The following is a 25,197-nucleotide window of genomic DNA, read 5'->3' as shown; positions in this document are numbered from 1 at the left end:
GGCAGGGACTGATGATAATCTGCTCAGAACTTAGGTTCTCTTTCTACATATTCTCAAGGATACTCCATAACAAGTTTACAAGACAGGTATTTCACCTCTGTTGAATGTGCCATTCAGTCTTGCTAAAATTCCTAGTGCAAATGCCAAGCCCCAAATTAAAAACAAAAACAAAAACAAAAACACGTCAGTATTTGCTGAATTACTTCTGATGGGAGCTCAAAATGGTAAAAGCTGGAGAATTAGAGGGCTTCATATAAAGTGTAGTCAGTGCAATTTTGATATTTTTCAACCAATTAAAACAACTAATTTTTTTAAAAATCAACTCTATCATTGTGTTGGCATTTTGAATATTTATTCCATCTAAAGTGGCTCAGCCAGGCCAGTTACAAAACAATACATTTAATCAAGTTGATTTTGCAAGTGGTTATATTCTGCTGCTGAAGTACTGTGGGGCAAAGGGTCAGAAGCATCTTCCCTGTGGCTTCAACAACAAATGCACATCCTTATGTGGCTGGAATTGCCTGGTCGTGGTTCTGTGGGAAGGCAGAGAATGGGAATGGACAGCCACTTCCCTCCAGTCCCCTGCACAACTCCAGGTCCTGATCTAGCACTGTACCAGTGGCAGTTGGTACAGTAATGACTTTGGGAAGGAAAAAGAAGACAAGGGAGAGATAGGGTAAGCAGGTAAGGAAAAATAAAGGGAGAGATGAGGTAGGTGAATTGGGGGAAAATGCAAACAAATGATTTACAAGGTTCGTTGACCAGAAAGGAACCAAATGACAAACTTTAAAAAATTTGATAGAAAAAAAAGTCTGAAAGGAAATACATAGGAATTTTATTGGTGTTGGTGTTTTGAGTTTGACTTTGGGTTTTGGGTGTTTCTACCACCATTATGAAAGTATTCTTCAATAGTTTCTGACAATGTTTTGTGTCTGTTACTTTGTTTATGTTTGATGTTATTTCCTTTTTGTGGAGGAATTCTCTCTTGTATCGCCACTCCTAATCAGGCATGCTTGTCATTATGTTGTTATCAAAAAGCATCACTGAGACCTGTAAATGGCTGTACACTTTTCTTGCACACTTCACAGTAAACCCAATGATGCTGTACTCCAGGTTACCAGTATGAACCCTGTTTTATAGATAGGAAAATTGAGACTTAAAGAGGCCCAGGGCTTTGCCTGAGGCCGTCCACTCAGACTCATCCCACACTTACTTGACCCTCAATTCTTTCTCCTGCACTGTGACACTTTGTAGGTGGAGAAAGATAAATAAACAGGTACATGGAGTATTGGGTCTCCGCAGCTTTTCTGAATTCAAATATCTTCCTTACCAAGATGTTTACCAAAAGTTTACAAATAGTGTGGGAAGAAATTTGTTGCAAGATTAAGTCAACAAAATTAAGGCACACAATTATACATATATTGTGATCTCAGTCTTGTTTTAAAAACTCTACTGAAAACCGTATGGAAGGAATTTTGTGTAGGTCTCATCAATAGTGAATAAGGGTTGACCGTGTGGCATTGCTATGAGGAGTCTGACCTTGGAATTAGACTAACTGTATTTGAATCCTGCCCATGCCACCTATTAGTCAAGAGACTTCAGGGATATAACAAAACCTGTACCTCAGTTGCCTTATCTCTTCTTATCTCAACAATGATCATATCCAACTCATTTAAATCATTATCAGAGTTAAAGGGATTAATATGACTGAAGCCTTAGAACTGTGCCCCCACAAAAGTATTCACTATAGTTTTTCTGAACATGTATGGTTTTAATTTCCTTCTTTATGTTTTGAAATTTCCAATTTTTTGATCTATGTATACTTATTTGATATTTTTAAAAACTGTAAGAATTACAAAAAGTATCCAGCAACAGATAACCTTTCATGGCTGAATTAACTATATTTCTATCCCTATTAAGATTATGTGTGTTCTAAGTGCCTTTATAACACTCTCCATTGTTTAGCTCCTTGGAAAATTTGTCTTACTGACAGGCAGGTGCCTTGTTTGCTGAAGGAAAGCTATGTGAATTATAGCTACCCCAAAGTCTCCCTGATGAAAGCAGAGCAGATGTTTGAACAAGTATTCAAGGTATCCAGGATTCCTTAAAGAGACAAGGTCCATCTTGAAGTCATCAAGCAAAAGAAACAAATACCAATTTCCAGGTAACCTTGTGCATATTAGATGGCAGATAAATTAATCAAGTTTTTCCTGACACTGAGTCATTCATTCATACAACCCTTAGCAACTTGCTTTGGCCTATTAGTCTTACCGTAAATATGTGCTGAAGCAAATGCAAATGCATTTACCCCAAAAGTTAACAAAACTTGACTCCAAGAAACATGGCACACACCAGACCACTGGGAACAAATACAGAAAGTGGGACTTCTTCCAACCAGATGCTTCTCAAAATATGTGGCAAACGTTTTAAAAAGTCCTATAAGAATTTCAAGAACCATTCTTCTAGATTAAGAAAAGCACAGAAGGAATACAGACAAAGAGCAGATGGCATGCTTGGGCTGTCTAAGATTCTGAAAGGAGAGATATTACAGTTTGATAAAGTAGTGGCCGTTTATGTATTGTATTTCCATAGACTTCCCCACTCCCTGTGCTCCAGAGACTTCATTACTCAGATAGCATGAACTTTCAGTGCCAAACTGGAAACACTGGATATAATCTGTCATTATTTAAGATGATTACAGTCATTTAAGATGCTCAATTCATCGATAACTAGGATTTGGGCAATGATTATTTTGTAATTATCATTAGCATATATGATATATATATAATAAAATATATATAATATATATAATAAAATATGTTATATATAAATATATATATAATAGCAATATATGTATCAATATATATATATTGAGCTCCTAGATTCATCCATTTGACTTCATAGGATTTTAAAGTGTTTATACTAGAGTTGAAAAGACAACAGCATTCTTTCTGTTCATGTGATAACTGTTTTGTGACTACCTACACCCATAAAGCATTTTATTAAATGTGATAGGATTCACAGTTGACATTAACCTTAAAGTGATAAAATTAAGCCTTATTGAGGCCAAATATCTCAGTGTTCTGGAGTCACTTACCTTTACTGCCATTTGTGATAATTACATACAAAACATATGAGCATTTAAAGCAAAGCCTTGGTAGATATCTTCATAATCAAATATTTCCTGAAGAATCCCCCAATGAGACCAGAATTGCAGAGTATAATTAGAACAAGCTTGCCATTTAATGTAGCTGCAACTGAAGTGTCATTTAAAGTTTTGAGAAAATGTTGGAGAGTTTGTGTTGCTTTGAATTTCCTCCTTCTCATTTCTTTTCTGTTTATTTTGAAATAATAAATAAAATTAGAGCAAAGAAAAGTCACTCTATTTCTCTACATTTCCTAACCACCTCCAATGTTCTACAGTATGCACAGTCTGCTCGTTCCATGAGCAAATTTTTTGTTTGCTTGTTTTACTGTGTTACTTAAAGTGGGAATAGGACAATGCTGAAAAAAATATAATTATACAGATTCTCCAAATTTATCATACTATCTAGAGTCTTTTACCATCTACTAGAGTCTTGTAGATTGTGTGTCTCCTTTCACTCCCAGAGTGGTTACAGGTCCACAGCCAACCTGTCTATCCAAGAGATAAAGTGTTCACTATTTGATTAGGACTTTCTATTACTGATATTAATCTGCCTGACAAATCACCATCTCTTTCCTGTCAAAATAATATTTTTAAAATTCAAATGCAACTTTGCTACTAAGTGTGCCTCCTTTTATCCCTTGCTTCAAGCCCTCCTACCTACCAAGGGAGAATTTTCCCTTCTGACTGACAGCAATGATAAATCTCTAGGTAAAGAGAGATGAGAAAATAAAGTTTTCACATTGGAGGGCTCCAATTTTCCCATTTACTTTCAAGAATTGATACCAAGGTCTCTTCCAGGTGTTTGGTTGTAATGTGAAAACCAACAACAGCCCACAGAAATGGATTATTTTTCAATATTTCATTAAAACATGTCTTTATTGAGCTAATACCACCAATTTTTATTTCAACAGCCTTACCTACCCAGAGACTGCACGAGATCAGCGTGGTACCACATTATTCTTAGAGTGGTCTCTGTACCCAGGGTAGATAGGAGCCTCTCTCTGCTTCCATTTCCTGCCTATCTATACCCTTCCTTCTCTCACACTTGATTTCTGCACATAACTTCACCTCCACCCCAAAGTGTTCTTTTGGTATTACCAGCCAATTTCTTGCCTAAAAATAATGACTTTTTAATGTCTTCACTACTCTTGAACTCTATTGCATTTAGAACACTCTGTATCCATGTTTTTCTCTGACTACATTGTTTCTGTCTTCATCAGGGCCTACTCATCAACCCAGCCCATTCTTGTTTCTCAAGGGCCTGTCCTCTGCACTTCATACTATCCCCACACTCTTTGAGTCATTGAGTTCACAAATTCCATTGCTTCAATTGTCTTCTCTGAGCGGCTCATCCCCAATTCTCCATTCCCAGTTCTCACCTCCCATCTGCTCCTCCGATACTTAAAAAGAACTACAGGGCATTTCCATTGAGATGACCAGCTGGAGTCTCAAAGTCAACATTCTACTTTATTGACCTCAACTTTTCTCCAGATTAGTTATTCCCTCATATTCCACCTCTTTCCTGAGTAAACCATTAGAGCAGCTTACCAAAACTCAAAATTTGATAGCCTTTTTCTTTTTCTGCAAGCCCTTAATAACGACTTTCTGAATGGATTTTGAGTATTCAAAGATAGAGGGTATATAATGTGTTTACTATTGTACTTTGTTGAAGTAAGTCTTCAGTAAATAAGTAATACCTATCATGTATCATCATTATTATAATTATTATTGTTATTATCAAAATCCTTATTTTCAGTCTGTTGTGTGATCTCACTCATATGTGGGATCTAAACAAGTTGATCTCAAAGAATTTGAAAGTAGAATCGTGGTTACTAGTGACCAGGCAGAGTAGAGGGGTGAGAGGGATGAGTTTGATGAATGTGTACTGAGCTACAGTTAGGTAGGAGAAAGAAGTTTTGGTGTGCTGTTGCATAGGAGGTTGGCTAAAGATATTAATGTATGTATATTATAGAAAGCTGGAAGAAAGGATTTTGAAAGTTTCTGCCATAAATAAATGATAAATATTTGAGTAGATTTGTAATTTAAACATTACACAATGTATACATGAATTAAAACAGTACATGATACCCTATTAGTATATGTATCAGCTTAAATTTTTATGTATCAGTTTAAAATAAATTAACAATAAAATAATTCAAAATGTTAAAGTATTTTATCTATTTGTAAGTTTGTTGCAATATGGCAGATAGTCAAAATCACCAGAATAGTAAAGCATAATAGCTAATAAACATAATTCAATCATTTTGTTCTTGGTTTGTTTTGCCCTGTTAAAATGAATTTTTAGGGTTTCTTTTTTTATTTGTTGTTTTTAGATATACATGACAGTTGGGTGTATTTTGACATATTATAAATATGGATGTAATACATTACAATTTTGATCCCATTTTGATGGTTGAACATGAGGTGGGGTTACACTGGTTGTGTATTCATATGTGAGCATGGGAAAGTTATATCAGACTCATTCTACTGTCTTTCCTGTTAGAATTTCCATTTGATACCTGTTTCTGATCAGCTTTTCTTTGGTCCATTCTGTTATACTATTTCATTAATAATAATTTATCTTGCTGCCTAGTTTTAGTATTTTATTTATGATTTTTTTTACATATTTAATTCATCTCCACAAAATTCTGAATTGGACAAAGCTAGAAGGTATTGATGTGTTGGCATGCAATATTAGTACATCTCTGATTGTCAAGTAGAATCTTGCTTTCAATTTTGAAACTCTAATCAGTTCCCAAATTATACTGAAAAATCCAGTCTAGACTTAAGAGTGGGAAAATATTAGCCTGAATTCCATTCCTGGCACTTCCTAGCTGCCTAAGGTTGGAATGGCTACTCTATAAGCCATACTATATATCTATGAGCCTTAGGGCCATGCCTAAGAAGGCTGAATCCAGAGCCAGATATTCCTCAGTAACCTCTTCACTCATAAAGTAGGGATGTTAACAATGCCCATCACACAGGTCACAGGCATGAGGTGACTTAATAAATATACAGCATTTAAGTAGTGCCTGGAAGGTGGGTAACGCCATGAGAGTGACTGGGAATTGAGTGAGATTGTTGTGGTGTGAACAATGTGGAAACAAACAGCTAACATTTGAGAATTCCTAATGTACCAGACCATCTTTTGCATATATGAATTCATTTAATCACCACAACAACCCTATCGGTTAGATACAGTTTTCTCCTTGAACACATGAGTAAAAATGAAGTTTAGAGAAATGAAAAAAGGTGAATAAATTCACATAGTTAAGTCAGTGGTACAGCCCATGTTTGAAACCATGAAACAGAATAAATTTGGGCCTACTACACAAGCAAGTCTCAACAGTGAGGCGTACTTATTACTTAAGCTTCACCATCTGCATAAAACTGTTTTATATTGTAATCATGTTTGACATTGTCATGCAAACTTCTATCCGAGGAGTGATTCTTCCCTGTGTCTCATGAGTTCCTTAGCAATCTGTCAATGTGTTCATCCTTCCATGTGTTCACCTACACATGACTAACAGTTTTAAGGGGGAGATAACTGTCCACCTCACCTTCTTTCTGTACTTGTATCAGGACTGAAATGCACATAGCATAATGAATAATTAACGAACTTGGTGATGTCTGGTTTTAAACTGGGATCTGTCATTTCTCAGCTTTTTAACCTTGAGCAAGTTACTTCAATAATCTTCTCAGCCTCAGTTTCTTCATTCAGAAAATGGAGGTGACAAGAGTGTGCCTCATAAACTTATTAGAAGTGTTAAATGACATATTGCACTCAAAGTCCTTAGCATGGTAGTGTAGACAATTGCTCACTGAACATCAAGATAGAGGAAAGCATAATTTCTTCCTATGACAGTTTTCTAATTCATTTTCCTATAAGAAAGTACACAATCCTAAAACCACTGGATTAATAAATATCACAGCAACTATTGCAGTGACATTGATTTCTGCAATAGTTCTGAAAATAAATACACATTAACACCAAGTGTCTGGCAAAATTTTAAACATCACATATATTTTGGCTCTTCTATTATATCCCTCATCATTGTCCTCACACAATACAAAAGGATCTGACCTAGCACTCCTCGGTCATCTCAAGAGTGAGAATGACTCAGGCAAAGAAATTCCTACTATTTCAGCATCTCGCCCTTGTTGGATGACCGAACTAACCTCATGGCAAATTCAACTTTAGTGAGTAGTGTTCCTTGGGGTTGTTTTGTCCACAAAGACTGTTTCTGCCAGAGATACAAAAATGGAAAATATGAGCTTTGCCTCTTAGACCAGCACCATCACTTTCCCAACAGTGAGAAAGATATTTCTCCTCAGAAAGCATCAGCTTCTGAGAACATTACCTGGTGGAACCTGCCCCGGTGCCCACCCAGCCTTTGGAAATTGATTTCATGGCCAAAAAGAACAGGCTGGTGTGAACCCACCCTCCTCCTTTCACGCTCACTGACAGCTGAACAAGCCCCACACTTCTCCCTCCAAATAACTGGCAACGCCTGCAGAGACTTGGAACAGCAGGCAGACAAAGAAAAACAATTTAATTTCCCTCCGACTGGCTGCTCCTTTCCAAATGTGACAGCTTTTCTAACCAAATGGCTCATATTCTTCTCAGCTAAACTGAGGAAGAAATAGGGTGAAGAGTGACACCAAATGGTTGTGTGTATATATATAAAATATATATCAAGGAAGAGTGTTTATATCCCATTGCACATTAGAAGTGATCAAGATAGCTTGCATGGATAAAAAATAAGCAGAAAGATAATGGATTAAAAGTGGGCAATAAATAAGGAAGTAAAATGCTTTGGAAACTAAAATTGTCTAGAGTATAGTATTTGTTTTTTGTTTTCAAAACTAATTTGAGGCACTAATTTGACTTAGGATTTCTAGCAGTATAGAGGAAAAGAGAGAACCTGTTCAGTTTCAAAGGAGAAGTATAATTCTTCCTGAACCTACAATGACATAAATTTCTAATAAGGGACTTTCAAAGGCCTATTAGAAGTAAGCACCTTGGAAAGCTGTTTCATTCCTTGCTCTTTTCTTCATGTATGTTTTTATTTATGTTGTATTCCCAAAATCAGATGTTCTAATCTTTCAGTTTGATTTTTTATTTGGCACTATTGGATCATACTTAATTATAATCTTTACTGAGTCCCTGCCCAATTAAAACCAGTCAAATAGATCAATGGTTCCAGTTGTTTTTTTGTAATATTTTAAAACATTTTTTTTTTTTTTTACAAAAAGTATCAATGGAAGATGAAGTGATAAAAGGAAAAAAAATGTAGACATTATTCTTTGGCAGGATTAATCATTCATGATACTATTCAGAATTCCTTTAATATGACCAACATTTAGAATCATTGCAAAGTGCATAAAAGTTCATAGACTAAATTGTTTAACATAGATTTACTGGACAAAATATAGGTAGCAAAGAATGTTACAGATATGGATAGGGAGCAACCTAGAAAAATAAACAGAACAGTAAGAATAACATAGAAGCTCAAGTTAAAGAATAGACAATGAGAACAACAAGCAAGCATAAAGAACAAGAGGGATGGTCTAAATCATGAGAAGCAAAAAAACATGGCAAAGACAGTGGCATTACTGGTGATTTAAGCAAAATGGAGGGAAAAAAGAACAAGATGAAAGAAAGAGGAGATGTGAAGAAAATAAAGCAGTGAGTCAGGAAGAAAGGAAGTGGAAGAATGCTTTTTAAATAACAGCTGGCTATTTTAGCATACTCAAAGGTTAAAATGCCAGAAAGTAAAGAAATGTGAAAAGAAACGAGTAGTTGGCTCACAAGGGGCTCTTGAGAAACACTTGTTAGATCCTGATTGCTGCTGAGACAGAAAAGAGATAGGGGTGGAACACAGTGTTAATTTGTAGAGGAAAGAGAAATCCACTGGAGGAGGTTCTTTCATGTTCTTTCCATCATGTGATATAATGTGATAATCAGAGAATTACCAGGATGGTTGAAATCCAATATTTCCATAAAAGATGGCTGAGAAGGATTAAATAGAAGCCAGTCTCTCCAAACACAGAATAGGTGGGTGGTAACAATGCTCTCCAGGAGTTGAGCCCCTAGCTATTCCTGCAGTATCCAGTTGAGCTCATGGTTAAAACTGTTCACCCCCTGATAATGAAGTCAAGTGGACCCTGGAAGCTTCTTCCTTCTCTGTCTTGTTCACTTTTTTATCAAATTAGATGTAAATTTCTATTTACCTTTTTGACATATATGTTTCCCCTTCTAGGCTATGAACCCTCCAAAATCAAGGACTGCATCATCTCCTGAGTACCCAGCACTGTTTACACCGCTCGTGTGTCCATGTCTGTTCCAGGAAGGATTCAGCAAGTAAGTTGGTTTGGGTTGGGAGCACTGACTCTCCCACAGTCTTCACTCTTTCCTTTACTGGCAACCATTCACTCAATTCCTAAATTCAAAACCTTGGAAGTCATCTTGAACTTCTTTCTCACCTTGTCCCCAGTTTGGTCCCTTACCAAACCCTGGGTTACCAGACTAGATCTTCTCACATCCTTTTTTTGCTCCCCCAAATTTATTCTTCATAAATCAAACCAAATAATCTTTCAAACCCTGACTCAGATGTCCTTACTAAAATTTCTGACATCTTCCCAGGCACTCAGAACGTTGCCTACAACCTAGTTTCATTTCTTGCCCTTTTTTTCTTGTTCAGAAGATTCCATCTACCATGAACTTTGTATGACTTGAAAAGGTCACTCATTCCTACCCCTTAGCTTTGCTCTCCTACCTGGAATGCTCTTCCCCCATATCCTTGAATAACTAACCCTTTCTACTCCTTCATTCTTTGTGAAAGTGTCACTTTCTTAAGGGGCATTTACGGATCACCACTTCCTAAATGAGCACAAAGGTAGACTCACTCTACCTCATTTTCTTCATAACACTTGCAAGCCTCTTAAATTATATACTGATTTATTTTCTGTTTTCTATGAGAAAAAATAAACTGCCATAGAATCACATGCCTTGTCCACTAACCACTGTAGCTGTAGCTCCAGAATCTTAAACCCATAAATGTGCTTAATAAGTGAATGCCAATGAGCAAACACTGGACAATAAGATACTGGATTCAGGCACTGACAGACACTTTCTACTCATTATCTGAGATATATGCTAGTTGTACGTCTTGGTTCTTTTGGGGGGTGTGTAGTGGGGCTACCAGGGATTGAACTCAGGGGCACTTGACCATTGAACCACATTGCCCAGTCCTTTTTTGTATTTATTTAGGGACAGGGTCTCACTGAGTTGCTTAGCACCTCGCTGTTGCTAAGGCTGGCTTTGAACTTGCCATCCTCCTGCCTCAGCCTCCTGAGCCGCTGGGATTACAGGTGTGCGCCATCAAGCCCAGCTTGGTTCTTATTATATAAAATTATTATCTATGTTTCTAAAACAGTATTAAAATAAATAAGAAGAAACTTGCAAAGATTAACTTCTCAGAAAATGGTTCTATGTCAAGAATGTGAATCAAAAAAGTTTACAGATAAAAAAAATTTTAAGAGTCCATTTAGCCAAATTTCACACCTATTCTTTGATCCCCTTTACACACAGACCCTTTAACACTTCAGAGCATAGGTATGCCCTATCTTAGGAGGCATTCTGTCCCCTGTTAGAAGTGGGTGAAAGAAGAATGGAGGAACTTTAGATCATGTAGAAGAAAATGAGAGGGAGAAGGGTATGAAAAATGGTGGAATGAGACAGACATCATTACCCTATGCACATGTATGATTACACAAATGGTATGAATCTACATTGTGTATACAAAAAAAGAAGAATAGAGTTGTCATGATGAACTAAATATAGCTATGCATCATTCAGTGGGGATACCTTAGAAAATGTGTGAATAGGTGATTTAGCCATTACGTGAACATCATAGAGTGAACTTACACCAACCTATTATATGGTATAATATATAACATAGCACACATGTTACTATGCTGAATATTCTAGACAACTGCAACACAATGGTAAGGATTTGTGTATGTAAACATCGAAAAGAAATAGTAAAATACTAGACAGTAAGAAATTTTCAGTCCATTTTAATCTTATGGGACCACTGTCATATTTGTAGAACATAATTGAAACATTAGTATGCAGCACAGGACTTTATTCAGATGTCTACAGGAATGAGGTAGATAACAGGTACATGAAAGTTATCCAGGAATGGAAAGGACCAGAGTAAATAATAGAGCTCTTGCCTCATCTAAAGGATAGCTAACTGTTGCAATACAAAGGAAACCTCCCTAGTCTACAAGAGGGTCCAGGATTTAAAAATATTTTAGTATATCTTCCCTAATTCTTTTTCCCCCATCTACCTCTCCTTGGCTAGCTTCAACATTTTTTTATTATGCTATGATTATTTATATTGCAGAAAGTAAATGAGCGGATGACTTTATCCATTGGATTAACTCAAACATTTTAGTTGAATTAAAAATAAACAAAAAACAAAGCCAGTCAATATAAGAATGATTAAAAAGTAAAAAGCACTGTGGCAGTGCCTTTTCTTCTGGTATTTCATCTTATGGCATCTTGTCCAAACCACATTCCAATCCTACCATTTTATGTACCGTTAAGATTACTGGTTTCGAACTTCACACAGCACATCACGTACTGGAGGGAATGACCCTTGATGAACCACATGCTACATGACAGGCTTCAGAGCAGGAAAATCAGAGCACTATTTTAACACAGATCTTGTAGCTCACCCACATATATGCAGAGCAGCAGCCCTATCTTATCCCACATGAAAATCTACACTGTATTTATTGTAAGTAATAAAATATTATGCTTCAATCATCATCTTTTTCTTATTTCAGTCCTACCTCATTAAACTTTTTAAGAACATTCTTTTAGTGAATGAACTAATAATATGGTTTAGGTTGAGGACGATGATAATTAGTACAAAATAACTATCAAAAAGCAAGATATTTGGAATTATAAATCTTTCAGATAATAAACTTTCCACAATAAACCATACGTATACAGCTTTCTCTAAAGCACTATTTGCTATCAATTCTTAAATTTTTTTATATAATGGAACATATTCTTTTGTGATTATATTATATTGTCACTATTCCTACTTATCACATGTACTGCTGATTCTTCTTTGTGATCCTAATTCTAATATTTCTTGTGTATCTCAGAGTCATGACTGTCTTGGCTCTCTTACTATATTTTGGAAAAGAGCCTACCTTCTTTTAACTCATTACCATCTTGTCTTTCTTGCTTTCAAAATGGAAATTACCAGCTATAATTAGAATTATGATAATTTTGTAAACTTTATCACTTAATGAATTGTCCTTAAAAATAGAACCTGTCATTGTAGCATTACTATTTATCAATAATACACTTATCACTTTTCACTGAGCTCACTACAGTACTGCTCGGAGCAGTCCCTCCCACCTGGTTCAGTAAGGCCTGGGCAGCATTTGAATTCTGAGACCACTTCCTCTTCATCTCTCTCACTCTCAGTTACATAATGGTAGTCCTATATGTCAATGTCATTTCTCTAGAATTCGATGGTCAATGATAAAATTGATATTTTTGTCAGCCAGAAAATGGTGGAAATCAGTAATCTTACATGGTTCAATTTAGTAAGTTTGAGAATAAAAGATAACAGATCAGAGATCTTGTGTACTATTAGGATAATAAAATTTTTGATGCTTAATGACTTATATTTCCCTACATTTCTACTAAATTATTTCCTAAATAGGACATAGAGTCAGAGAATTAAGTATGCTATTAAAATTGTTTTCTGTTAATGAAAATAAACATGTTCATGTATTGAAAGATTATAAATAGACTTCAAAATATTATTATAGGATAGACAAAAAGGGGAAAGGAGGAGAGAAAAATGGAAAAACTATCATTCCATGTCCAATTGAAGTACTTCTAACATGTGAATAAAGTTTAAAAATAACAAAAACAGAGATGATATAAAAATATTTTTTAATTGACAGTAATGAATTTTTATGGTTTGTGCTACAAATATATATAAACCTCTAAGAAACATATACTTTTAAAGGTGACTACATCCTTGCAGTTCGGGCACTACTTCTTGAAGACGGGTTGTATGGATGGTCACTACAAGAGAAAATTTTACTGTGTACTTGAGGAAACGTCTGATCACTATAAGTTACAGCTAATGTTCATATACTATATTAATCAGAATTCTTCAGAGGAACAGAAAAATAGGATGTATATTCAGAAAGAGAAAGAGAGAGAGATACGCACAATGACAGAAAGAGAAAGAGAGGCTTGTTTCAAGGAATTGGCTCACACAATTATGGGGGTTGACAAGCCCAAAATCTGCAAGTCAGGCCAGCAGGTTGAAGACCAGGGAAAAGCTCACATTTACAGTGTTGAGTCTGAAGACAGTCTGGAAGCAGATTTCCTTCCTCCTCAGGGGATCTCAGTCTTTATTTGTCTTGAAACCTTCAACTGATTTGATGAGGCCTATCAACATTACAGAAGGTAATCTGCTTTGTTCCAAGTCTATGAATTTAAATGGAAATTAGATCTAGAAAATTCCTTCACAAGAACATTTAGACTGGTGTTTGACCAAAAAAACTGGTACCATAGCTTGATCAAGTTTATGTAAAATAAATCCTCACACCCTAGCTGTGAAGTAGGAGCTATGCTTATGTTATTCCTCTCCAACAAAACTGACTCACCACTTATGATTATAACTACGAGCACCAAGCAACAATGTCAAAATTGTTGGTAATATGGGCCTAGATTACTAACTGCAAAATATATTTCCAGGTTAGTATCCGCAATTATGATGGAGCTTACTCCTGCATTCCTGTACAAGTTAGCTCCAAATACCCACTATCTGTAACTTCTTCAAATTTTAGACCTAGACTAGGAAGCCTTCTGATATCCTCCAATTCCTTATAGGTAATACTATCTTTCTAAGGGTGGTGAAATTTGTTTCCTCCATTCTCTAAACCTTAAATATGCTTATAAAAAATTCTCTCAATCACAGTGTCATTCTAATTTAATCACAGCTGGATTTAGTTTCTTCAGCAACTATTTCCAACTCACCACCTTTGAATTAACCATCTTTCTGCATTTTGCACTTTTTATCTTTAAAATAATATGTTGTAATATTATTTATGGAGTAATAGGAGAGTTCTAAGATTATCCTAGAACTATCCTAATGTAGTATTTAACAATTGCTTTTTAAAGTTGTAGCTAAAACAAGTTATAAAGTAAACCTGTTAACAATCCTAATGATACACTTGTACTTATTGGATCATTACATTCATATGTTAATTGTATAAGCCCTGTTACCTCTCAATAAAAGTGAGTGATTACTATTTAAATCCTTAAGTAAAATATGCATTTGAATTTTCACAGTTGCTTATTATCTTGGAGTTGCTTCAACTACTTTCATAACCACATAAAAAATGAGAGAAATAACCCCTGAAACATGAATCATCTTACTAAATTGTATTGGCTATGTCTTAGTATAAAGCTACTCAAAGATAACCTTCATTTTAAACATCATCTGTAGCCCATGTGGGACTCTGACATAGGGAACATCCAAGACCTCAGTGAAATGTCTCTGGTTCCCTATGGTAACTAGGACCATATGCAAAATCCTCCACTGACAAACTAAGAAATGTGAAAAGAAGAATTTCTTGATGCATTTCCATCTACCAAAAAAAAAAAAAAAAAAAAAAAAAACACTGTAAAAAACAAAGACACTGAGAAAGCTATTCTAGCCTTCAGATTCAAGCAATTAACAGCAACAAAAATCCTAACCACTGAGCAAGAAATGTAATTGGTTACAGCCTATGACTGATCACCACAGAACAATTCCACTGGTGCTGGATGGGGAAAAATCCTTAATTACTGAAGATATATGTTGTAAGCTTATCAGCACTTTAAGCCACTAAATTTGATGAAAGTTGGCATATTAGCATATGAAGGATTGCTTTGGGAGATGGAAAGAAACTTGTTCTTTGCTTATTTGGCAGTTGATAGTAAATTGTAAAATAAAGTAGAAGGAGGCAAAACATAAAATATAGGGCATGGAAATTAGGCCAGTAGTGTACACAGTTTCCAATGAGGATACACAAGACAGTCTCTTGGCATCCAAAAAATTTAATTATCACATCAATTTTAATGTCCATTTTTGTGATTTATAAGAATCATAACCATAAAGTAACATAAGTACAATATAAGTAAATATCTATTTGGCACACATGCCTTTCAAAGAAAATTTGGATTAGAGTCTAAAAATAACAATGTCAGGCACTATTCCAAGTACTTCACATGTAATAATTCATCTCTCTCTCGCTCCAACCCTATCTGATAGGAACCATTATTATCCTCATCTTACAGATGAGAAAACTGAGTCACAGAAAGTTTAAGTAATTTGCCTAACATTCCAAAGCTGAGGTGGTAGAATAGATTTGAAGCCACATGATGTGGTCTTATTGCTTATGTTAAAGTGGTGTCACAGTATAGGCAATGGTGGTATTGAATCTGTTTAATTTTTATTAATTTCAGAATCAATGCAAAGAAATATATTTAACAGAAATTGGTCCAACCTGGACTCTCCAGTCAGATGCCTTTCTTCAGGGTATGGAGTACGGATTCCTTTTGGAAATAGTACCATAGTAAGGAACAACATGGACACATGAATCTTCTTTAGAACCTTTCAGAGCAGTGGAACAAATGGTTTCTAGTCATCACTGGTCACACAAGGTGGTCAATCAGAATCTATAGATGAGGTGTACACAGGAGAAAGGAGCACAGGGAAGAGTGCCATTTCCAAAAAGGTTGCCACAGAAAAGAGAAGGCAGAGGTGTTCAGCCCTGGTTCTGCCACTTACTGCTTCTGTGATTATTCAGTCAGTCATTTCATTCCTCTGGGACTCAATTTTGTCATTTCTAAAGTTAAGAAATTAGAATAAATGATATCTAAAATGAATCTAAGCATATCTAGTATCCTGTAAAAGTTGAGAGCTGAGAGAAAATCTTAAGACAATGACAGCAATTCAGTAGTAGTCAGAATAACACAGCCTACCCGATGTCACATGGACCAGTACTGTTAATCAGGTAACTTAGAGACAAAGTTAGAGAATGGATAGAAGAGAGAGTTAACATGTTAATTAGACAGCCTGAGAAAGAGCTTCTGGAAATAGATTGTAACTATACCTCATACACTAATATTCTCAGTTTGGTAAAAATAACCTCAAATACTTTAGATTGCAAGCAGGACTTCTCAGAGGTCTATGGGATTTAGGCTGCTTTTATTTTTTGAGAATTTTCATATTTTAAAGTAAAGAAACACTAAAACAATTTTCAAAAATTGGATATATTTCAAGTATTGATGAGAGGCATAATACCATCTTTTATAGAGATAAACACAATGCAATATAACTGTGTTATTCACAAACTAGTTATAGGTTTCAAGATAAAAGGTGAACATTACTTCGGATATAAGTGTAAAATGTATGACATATACCTCCTTCATTTTTGTTTAAATTATATACATTTAAATGTACGTCTTATTTAAAGATAATTGGAAAGTCTAAATGTGAGCTCCTCCTTGCATGTCCTTTGCTAGATCCCTGTAATTGTCTATATGTGAAGGTGTCCTCTGCATGGGCCTGCAGATAGAGCAAGTTTAATTCTAACCCCTCTCCATATAGCCTTCACTCAGAAATCAACTCTTTTGAGTGAAGAAAAAGTAGACAAGTACTTGGTTGAAATCTATTGCACAAGATAATTTTTTCTCCTAGACTATTTTAAGAGCTTCTGCTACCAATGACATCATCCAAAATGACCTTGGTAGAACCCCTGGAGAATGTCTAAATTTAGGTAGAATTTCATCTTTGAAGACTGAATTAATTGCAAAATGTACTCTAAATTAATTTAAAATATAATTGAATAAAATACTCTTGTGGTAGAAATACATTAGAAAAGTCGCTGAACACATTGGTAAATGTCCACTGTCTTTATTTTTTTCTAACTGACAATGAACTTCTTTCTGAGGATTAAGTCATTTGTGATATCTGATTCTAGTTGAAAAAAATTAAACCTTGTTACGAGTATAGAGAATGACCCTTTGTCCTTATAGGTTTTAGCTGGAAAGTAAGCATCCTATTTATCTAATTACTCTATTAAGTTATATAAACTTTGCAAGAAAAAAGACTGACAGTTCCATTTCAAACTACTTAGAATTAGAATTTCACCTACTACAAAACTCTTGTCTGCTCTGAATACAATGCTAACAGCTAGAATCTTTCATAAATATCACTGAGTTGCACCCCTCCCAAGGATAGATATGAAAATTAACTTGTAGGGCAAAACTTAATTACAGGGAAACTTATCCTTGGAAAATCCCCGTAAGTTAACTATAAAGTCTGAAAATCTATGGCTTTATGTATAAATGGTACCCAATATTTTAGAAACACATTAAAGCTTGAGATAATGACACTAAACTAAGAAGAAACAAAAGAAAAGTTTACATGTAATTGTTTGAACACTAAATCCATTTTGCCTTTAAGAAAGAATAGATGGAGGATTCAAAACCAACTTCCTGCTTGCTTTCTGAGTTTACTCCATTCTATGTCACACTAAACCGCTCTAGTCATAACATGTACTAACAGATGTTGTGAAAATTCTATAATATATCCTTTTTTTCAAAAATTTGACAAATGAGTAAAGAAGGTCCACTCTCTGCTGGCACCTAACTCATGGCTTGACACATAGTAGGTTCTCAGTAAATGCCAGCTGTTCATTGAGAACTTGCAAAGGAGAACTTGGCTACCAGTGCCCTGACTTTACAAGCTGGCATGGTGCTGCTGAACAGCTATTACTCTGATGTCCATAGTATATTGGATAATGAGACTGACAAGAGATTAATGGGTGCTCCAGAGCAGAAGGTGATGAGCAAATGTAAACCCAGGCAAGTAGAGTAACTGAGGCAAGTGACAAGATGGAGACTGTTGAGAACCGAAGAGGCCATAACTTCCCAAGATGGACAGAAATTATGAACTGAGCTCTAGCAGATCATCTTCTGAAAACCTGTCTCCCCTCAAGTCCTACCACTACCCCAGAGAGCTAAAAGAAATGTGCTTTTTGAGTAAAATGTCATGTTTCTTATATGTAGATTCCAAAAGAATCCATTGGCCTGCTCCTTGTGAGGGGATTTTACTGAATGTCTGAAAAATTTCAAAGCTGAGACAAAACTTCTCCAACAAGAACTGAACTGACAAGAACAACATCTGCAAGAACCCCAGAGGGTGAAATCACAAGAGCAGCTGATGTCTGCTTCTTGGGGTTGGCTACAGTGGCTGAGTCTGACAGGACACTCTCTTTTTGCCTTCTGTGGTTTCTCACTCAAGAATTTTATGAAATAATGTTAGGTACATAAAGAGAGATCAATAATTAGGCCAGATTTTTCACTTCTTCAAAAACATTTAGCTCCGCATCTCCTTTGAAGCGCACGATTGACAAAAATGGCTTTTTACTTTGGTATTGAGATGTTCTTATAGCCCCAAACAACAAGCTATAATAACTGCTATAGTCACAACTTACTGTTTACAGTTATACAGTAAACTGTGTTTCTGAATATAAAGGTGGCAGAACACACTCTAAAGAAAAGCACATAGTACAGAGACCACTCCCTGTTTCTTCTTATTTTTGTTAGTTTTTTTACTTGCTCTTCACTCCAGCTAGACTCGTCTCAGCTTGTGGATTTTGCGGACTAGGAATGCTTTTGGAAAGCCTACTCTGGAACAGTTCGAGTCAGGTGGGGTACACGGAATTTGGCCAGCTCACATAAGAGCAAGAACTACCCAAGTGAACCCCAAGGAATGCTTCTCTGCACGCTGTCTGCACTGGCAAGAGCCCAGGAGAAACACTATCCCTCCTGCTAACCTTTGAGGCATAGCCTTTTATTCTCCCCAGTGGAACTTTTTCCACTGAAATTGTTCCTTGTGAGTTTTATGGAAAACCATGTTTGGGATATAAAAATCACATACAGTGAGTAAGGGATTTTTCTATCTCCATATCAGGTGTTCTTGATCATTTTATTTTTTAAGTAGAATCCTTTCTCCCATAAAAATGGAATATCATGCACTAATCTTTGTACTGGCACTTTATGTTACTCATAAAAACATGGCACTAGGGGGGTTTATAAGAAATTAATCAGGTAGATTGAAGCTATTGAGTTCAAGTCATTAAAACAATCCTAATTGTCTGCCTTTGTTGCACTGATCAGAAAAATGGCCAAGTTATTTATAAGTTATCTCCATGTATGTTCTGAAGAATGGTTTCCAGTTAATATTTAAATGATTTCAGTTAAATATTATTAACTCCATGTAAACAATCTAGAGCACCATTGTCCAATTGACTTTATCAATGTTTCTTCTGCCCAATATGAAAGGTCTGAGTCTCAAATGGCTTTAAGCACTCAAAATGTATCTAAGATGACTGATGAACTAAGTACTTAATTTTAATTTGAATCACTTTCAGTTTAAATTAAAATAACCCCATATAGGTCATGGCTACCATATGGAAAAGTGCGTGTCAAGAGACTTGACATTCAAAATGTAGTCACCTACAGGAAGAATCATCTTCACCTGGGAACTTGTCAGGAACATTTAACTTTCAGGTACCACCTCAGGACTACTGAATTAAAATCTGTATTTTAGTAAGAGTCTCTGACAATGCATGTGTGTGTGTGTGTGTGTGTGTGTGTGTGTGTATTAAAATTTGAGAAGCACTGATCTAATAGAGTAGTTCTCAACATTGATTACATTGGTAATATTCAGGTACCCTTGAGGATACTTAAAATCCTTTCAGGGGGTAATGGGATCAAAAATTTTTCAAAATAGGATTAAAAGCCATTACCCTTTTTCACTATTTTGGAATTTGTGTTGATGTCAAAAAAGTTTTCCTCTTTTCCAACTACATATGTGTGTGAACCCAAATTTTCTTTATATAACTCAATACAAATGATCTAACAGAATGAAGAAGAAGCTGACTTTCATAAAATTGAACATTAAAGAAATATTCAAAAAATTAATGCTGCTCTTTCACTAATTTTTGTTTTGGAAATCTTCATGAATTTATGTACTATTAATATATTATGTATAAGTAATGTCTTTATTATTATCTTTTTAAAGGAAATAATATTTTTAAAATCTCTAAATTTTAATTTCTAACATGGTAAGTATTGATATTTATTACTCCCATAAACAAAAGCTCTTTGGGGTTCTCAGTAAATTTTGGCAATGTAAAGGGTACTGGAACCAACAAGTTTGGGTATTGGATGTCTTAGTAATATTGAAGAAGGTCAAAGCTGAGAATTGTTATCCTTCACCTGGATATTGGCTGTTCCCAAGTATCCAGAAGAAAGGAAAGTACTCGGCATCCTCAAAAAAGAAAATGTGGAGTTCAGAGGGGGATACTTCTGAGACCCAGGTAGCAAGGAGAGATAAAAAGAAATAGGAGTTTCAGTGACACAGTCATGTCAATGTTTATAGCAGCTCAATTCACAATAGCTAAATTATGGAATCAACCTAGATACCCTTCAACAGATGAATAGATAAAGAAAATGTGGGACATATACACAATGAAATATTACTCATTAAAGAAGGATGAAATTATGGCATTTGCAGGTAAATGGATGAAGTTGGATAATATCATACTAAGTGAAATCAGCCAATCCCCAAAAACCAAAGGCCAAATGTTTTCTCTGATATGTGGATGCTAATTCACAATGGGGGAAGGGTTGGGGGAAAATAGAGATACTTTGGAGGGAGTGTGGGAGTAGGAAGAATAGTAGAATGAATCGGACATTATTAGCCTATGTATACACATGATTACATGACCCATGTGCTTCTACACCATGTACGACCAGAAGAACGAGACATTATACCCCATATATGTATGATGTGTCAAAGTGCATTCTACTGTCATGTATAACTAATTAGAACAAATAAAAAATAAATAAAATTTCTATCAGGATATATTATAAATAAACATATGCAATCTTAGGGGAAAAAAAGAAATAGAGCTTTCATGGAAACAAGGGATGCTGAAAGGAAGGCATTAGTTTATTATAACCTCTTTCTGTATCCCCTAGACTGAAAGAATTCACCTAAAGTTCAGGAACACTTGGCATGAGTGGGTTTCATGTGGAAGCTGGTGATCTAAAATGAAGCAAACAGAAAGGTGTGCCCTTGGATGGTGGCACAGGGAACCCTCATGGACATCTGAAATACACATGAAGTTCCATTTCTAAAGAATCTGGAAACACAACTAATGTCATGTAGTGGCCAATGGAGCCTTCTTCCCAGATCCCTTACTCTCAGACTCCATCACAGGTACCTCATTTTCAAGGTTGTATTTAGCTATTTGGGGAATTAATTCGCTCACAGTGATTTGCTACAGTTGGATTTTTAGTTATCAAAAATCATGTGCAGTGAAAGTCTCCAGAAAGCAGCAGCCACACAGGAGCCTGACAGGGCAATCTCAGCCCACACACAGGGACTAGAGTGTCACAGGCCCTCCGGCCACTTACCAACTAAGACACCTTCCCTACTCTGTGAGGTTCCTGCCCCTAGTTAGGCTAATTAAAAATCATCACCACATAGACATTTCACTTACAATATATAGGAATCAGAGGGCAAACACTGCAAAATGGTGGTTTGCAGGCACGTGATCTTGAATTACTCCAGTGCCTGAGATTTTGTTACTCTCTTGCTCTAAAACTTCCTGCCCTTCTTGCCTGCTCCCTCCCTGATCCTTGGTTTTGAACTTTTGCTGGAGAGAAGGTTAAGCTGCAAAAAAGTAGACTAAAAAAGCCTGAAAAAGAAAATCATGTAGAGGATGTAACAGTGGAAGCTGAAAAAGAACAACCAACAAGAATTTCACACTTTGAAGAGAAACAGTTAATTTCCAAGAAATTTAGAAATATATTTGTATATTATTTTGCAGATCCTTATTTCCATAGGAGTTGTAACTCTGAACTCAGTTATCTGCTTGCCTCCTATGGAGGTAAGCTTTTACCAGTATACAAATTTTCTAGCCTAAAATGATGTTTTGTGGATCCTACAGCCTAGAACTTCTATTCTTATCAGAAAATAGAGATAGATGATTGAGAGACAGAACCTGTCAATTTATTAATCAGATGTTACAAAATACAAAATATTCTAAGAGTTACATGAGAAAAAAAAAAAAAAACAACCATCTCATGTCAACCACTTATGTCCTTATTGTCTCTTACCTCCTTGCTGCTAGTCCAACTCTGATTTATGCCCTAATTTTGTTTGTTTGTTTGTTTGTTGTTATTGTTTTTGGTACTGGATATTAAACCCAGGGATGCTTTACTACTGAATTATATTCCAAGTCCCATTATGATGATAATGAGGAGGAGGAGGAAGAAGAAGAGTAAGAGGAGACAGGGTCTCACTAAGTTGCTTAGGACTTCCCTAAGTTGCTGAGGCTGGCCTTGAACTTTCAATCCTCCTGCCTCAGCCTCCCAAGTCACTGGGATGACAGGTGTGTGTCACCACAACTGGCTGTGCACCCCAATTCTCACAAGGTGTACTATAGAAAGAGGAAGCATAAGCTATATCAGGCTCAGAAGCCAGAAAAGTCTGAACTTTAGGGCAATTGATTATACAACTGAATAAACTGCTTTTTCTGCTGTGATCTGATGATTTCCAGTTCATGGTTTCAATTGATTGCAAGCAATTGAGCTTCACAAAGCAAAGAGCCAGTACTTTCTCCCCTCTCAAATACTTAGATTGCTAATCACTATAAAGAAAAGTATTTCCAATTTGAAGAAAATAAATTCTTTATATTTTCTCCATTACCTAAGTAGAGTGCCAGTGTTGGAATCCATATCACTAATTTATTTTAAAATATTTATTTGTTGCATATTTACAAACATTTATTTGTACATATTTTCCATAGAGTTTATTTTTATATAAACAAATATACTATAGGGTCAGGGAAAAATGGGTACATGTTCATCAGTCCTGCCATACAGTTTGATAACCCTGTCTATACCCATCCTGCATCTCAGTAAAATCATCCTATTTCCCAGGAAGAATAGAAAAGCCAAGGATAAACTAGTTTCATACAACAAAAGGGAGTAATTTTTGTGCAAATTAAAACTTTATAAAGCTATTATAAAAGGCAAATAACTAAACAGAAAAAAGTTAGCAAATTATAGGAATTGAGAATACAAAAAAGAATATATACAGAAAACCAATAAGCTTGGTTTATTTCAATAAGATGAAATATGCTTCAGTCTAAAATAAAACTAAAGCAATGTGATGCAATTTGCCACCCAGCAGATTGGAAAAAATGAAAAAGAACAGTGGCATCCTATTTTACTGAGAACACAGAACATTATTATAATTTGCCACAAAGTTCTGCAGAGACATCTGGCAAAATCGATTGCTAAGTCACATATGCCCACTTGACTCATGGAATCCACTCTGTGGCACCCACCATGACAACCTATAGAAATACTACTAAATATTTTTAAATGCACATTTATTACAGTATTTTCATAGTTTAGAAAACGTACCTGAGAAGAATCAGAAGGTCTATCAATAGTGGAATTGATAATTAAATTATAGCACATTAAACTGTGGAACAGCATTCAACTATAAAAAAAGTTTGGTTTAAGTTTGTATTTCTAAAACTGGAATGTGGTTCATGATGTATTATTAAATGAAAATGCAAGTTGCACACTAATGTATGAGGAACAACCCCTTAAAAAAAAAAAAACAGGAAATGGCTCTTTATGTGTATATCTTTATCTGTGTTTGGTCTTGGAGAAAATGTAAAAGGATTCCCACCAATCTATCAACATTGGTTATCCCAGGGGATGGTGGAAATGAAGGGGAGATGGATTGCATTATATTTCAAACCTGTGACAATTTTGAGTCCTGTATATTCCTTTGTGTCCCCTTCTACACTATGGTATCCTTGCTTGCTCCTTGCAGGTCCATACCTTAGACAATGAGAAATGAAAACGAGACCTTGGTATCACTCTGACCTTCTGAGGGAAAGAGAAAAGGAAAAGTAAGGAAAGAAGCAACATTCCAATTGTGGTGTATGATTCAGACTATGAAAGTGGTAATCAGAATGTTCGGGTTTCTCCCAAATTCAATAAAAGTTGATTGCAGCATCAACATTCCAAAAACAGTCAGCAGATTTGTACTGGTGACTAAGGTTTTTCTGACTTTGGAGTAGCCAATTCCAGCCTCAAACAACTGTAAGATATGTCTTTTAAGCCCACCAGTTTCCTTTATCCTTTTTGCTGCCAACTTTTGCAGCCTCACCTCAATCCAATGACCAATGAAACTCCATCCTCCAGCTAAGCCCCTTTCAGCTCTTTAAACTTGCCCTTCTTGGTCTCACTTCTGTGATTTCATGCATGTGTTCCTTGCATTTGGAATTCTCCCCTGCTCCCTTCCCCACTTCACTCATTCCTTATTCAGGTCTCAGCATAGAAAATCACCTTCTCTAGAAAGTCCTCCCACTCAGAATGCTTACTTGTACATTTCTGTTCCATACTCTCCAAACACCCTACCTAGACTTTCTCATGATGCGGCATTTACCATATATTCTATTGTTAATTTTGGTTAGTGGTTTACTACCAAATTTAATCTCCCAAAGGGAAAGAACCAAGTCTGTATTGTTCCCTGTTACAGCCCTAGCATCCAAAAGTGTGAGACACGCTAGAAATAATGTTTGCTGGATACTTGCCTTATGTCAGTCTTTGGGCTAAAGACTTAATATACATAATCTCATTTAATCAACTGATAACTCTTAACCCTCCACTCTTCCATATCTTTGTAAGACACATTATACAGATGCATTTTGGATGATGCCCTTGCTCTGGTCTCTCTTATTCCTCTGAAATATCCTATGCTCTGGCCCCATCAAAACAAAATCTTTTTTCCTGGGATCTAGTTCCTAGTTGTAATATAGCAAATCAAAAGCAAATTCATATAAAA

The 25,197-nt window shown here is 35.7% G+C and overlaps 1 long non-coding RNA gene across 1 annotated transcript; it reads left to right on the top strand.

Moving 5' to 3' along the window:
* The first annotated feature begins 9,088 nt into the window (after positions 1-9,088).
* Positions 9,089-24,462, top strand: LOC306668975. The gene is made up of 3 exons (XR_013765990.1): positions 9,089-9,206; positions 9,412-9,512; positions 24,181-24,462. It is a non-coding gene; the product is annotated as an uncharacterized lncRNA (long non-coding RNA).
* The last annotated feature ends 735 nt before the right edge of the window (positions 24,463-25,197 follow it).

This window comes from Sciurus vulgaris, assembly GCF_902686455.1.
Source record: "Sciurus vulgaris genome assembly, chromosome: 9".
Classification (NCBI taxonomy): domain Eukaryota; kingdom Metazoa; phylum Chordata; class Mammalia; order Rodentia; family Sciuridae; genus Sciurus; species Sciurus vulgaris.
Note: the sequence above shows the minus strand (reverse complement) of the source record. Positions and strands in the feature narration are given on the sequence as shown.